Source organism: Camelina sativa, chromosome 12 (assembly GCF_000633955.1).
Source record: "Camelina sativa cultivar DH55 chromosome 12, Cs, whole genome shotgun sequence".
NCBI classification, from domain to species: Eukaryota; Viridiplantae; Streptophyta; class Magnoliopsida; order Brassicales; family Brassicaceae; genus Camelina; species Camelina sativa.
In genome coordinates this window covers 27,759,348-27,761,938 of record NC_025696.1, presented here as the reverse complement: position 1 = coordinate 27,761,938, position 2,591 = coordinate 27,759,348, and positions in this window count along the sequence as shown.

The following is a 2,591-nucleotide window of genomic DNA, read 5'->3' as shown; positions in this document are numbered from 1 at the left end:
TTTTGTAGAAGAAATCGAATCAAAATAGTGAAATAAATTCAAAGGTATCGGGATACAAAGTGTCAAGCGTTTTTGGTGGCTAGGTAAACCTTAAGGGAAAGAACAAAAACGAGATAAAAGCTAAGATACTCGAGTGAAAACTTAACAAAACGTATTTATAGGAAAAACATGGAAATCTCTAAAACATAAAACGATAATATAGAACGTCGGTTCGGGAATCCTTCTCGGATGCGTCTTCGGGACAAAACCAGGATGTCGGTTTAAGAGCATCGATCGAGTCACATCATGAGAGTGCCGATCGAGTCACGACGTGAGAGTGTCGATCGAGTCGCGACGTGAGAGTGTCGATCGAGTCGCGACGTGAGAGTGTCGATCGAGTCGCGATGTGAGAGTGTCGATCGAGTCGCGGCTTGAGAATGTCGTCTGAAAGCTGCTGATCGAATCGCGACGTGAGAGTGTCGATCGAGTTGCTGCTTGAGAATGTCGTCAGAGAGCTGCTGATCGAGTCGCGGCTTGAGAATGTCGTCTGAGAGCTGCTGATCGAGTCGCGTCTTGAGGGTGCTCAGGAGCCATCTTGGGACGTCTTGGTCGAGTCGCGTCTTGAGGGTGCTCAGGAGCCATCCTGGGACGTCTTTGTCAAGTCAAGTCTTGAGGGTGCTCAGGAGCCATCCTGGGACATCTTGGTCGAGTCGCTGCTAACATCCGATCGAGTGGGAGCTTTCCTTTGCGTGCGGGTCGAGTCGGACTTCTGAACGTAAGTGCATCCACTAAAACGGAGATAACTCATGAACCACGACTCCGATTGGTTTGAAATAAATTGCATTGGAAAGATGACTCAATTANCGTCGGTTCGGGAATCCTTCTCGGATGCGTCTTCGGGACAAAACCAGGATGTCGGTTTAAGAGCATCGATCGAGTCACATCATGAGAGTGCCGATCGAGTCACGACGTGAGAGTGTCGATCGAGTCGCGACGTGAGAGTGTCGATCGAGTCGCGACGTGAGAGTGTCGATCGAGTCGCGATGTGAGAGTGTCGATCGAGTCGCGGCTTGAGAATGTCGTCTGAAAGCTGCTGATCGAATCGCGACGTGAGAGTGTCGATCGAGTTGCTGCTTGAGAATGTCGTCAGAGAGCTGCTGATCGAGTCGCGGCTTGAGAATGTCGTCTGAGAGCTGCTGATCGAGTCGCGTCTTGAGGGTGCTCAGGAGCCATCTTGGGACGTCTTGGTCGAGTCGCGTCTTGAGGGTGCTCAGGAGCCATCCTGGGACGTCTTTGTCAAGTCAAGTCTTGAGGGTGCTCAGGAGCCATCCTGGGACATCTTGGTCGAGTCGCTGCTAACATCCGATCGAGTGGGAGCTTTCCTTTGCGTGCGGGTCGAGTCGGACTTCTGAACGTAAGTGCATCCACTAAAACGGAGATAACTCATGAACCACGACTCCGATTGGTTTGAAATAAATTGCATTGGAAAGATGACTCAATTACCTACAACTTTGATGAAGACGTCAAAAGCTGAATCCCAAAGTAAAATCTTCACTCGACTCGATCAAAGACGTGGAAGCTTGCGTCGTTGGGTAGTGTAGATCGAGTCGCTTAACTGCTTTCCAGATCCTTGTTTGCATTTGATGGTTTGGACACCTCCTAAAACACCTGAAACAACTCCAATATGCAAGATGCGTGCAAGACCAATGCAAAGACTACCTAGATATGCATGTTATGCAAAAGAGACTAAAAACAATACAAAGCAGCGAGTTAAGAACAAAATGAATGACAAATGCATGATGAAAAGGTGTAAAATATATACATATCAATATGTCTCTTTACTTTAACATTTTTGTAGTTACAAAAACGCATATATTAGTCTTACATACTCCTATCTTATATATTACAATAGTCTTTTTGAATAAATTATTTTATTGGTGAAAAAAATATGAGACAGTCTATTTTTTTATGTTTTTTTTTCAACAATATTTTTCTTTGTGTGTAAAGGTGAGTATTTACATTTTTATTTCGAATTTTATGATATATATATATACAATTTCCTTATAATGATTTTTTCTAAATTTTAAAACTGTTTAAATATTTTAAAAAAATTAGGTTTTTTTTCTCTATTTTACTTTTATATAAAAGCTTTTTATGGTAGGTTTTGAATTTTTACACTTTTATTTTTTATAATTTANTCGCGATGTGAGAGTGTCGATCGAGTCGCGGCTTGAGAATGTCGTCTGAAAGCTGCTGATCGAATCGCGACGTGAGAGTGTCGATCGAGTTGCTGCTTGAGAATGTCGTCAGAGAGCTGCTGATCGAGTCGCGGCTTGAGAATGTCGTCTGAGAGCTGCTGATCGAGTCGCGTCTTGAGGGTGCTCAGGAGCCATCTTGGGACGTCTTGGTCGAGTCGCGTCTTGAGGGTGCTCAGGAGCCATCCTGGGACGTCTTTGTCAAGTCAAGTCTTGAGGGTGCTCAGGAGCCATCCTGGGACATCTTGGTCGAGTCGCTGCTAACATCCGATCGAGTGGGAGCTTTCCTTTGCGTGCGGGTCGAGTCGGACTTCTGAACGTAAGTGCATCCACTAAAACGGAGATAACTCATGAACC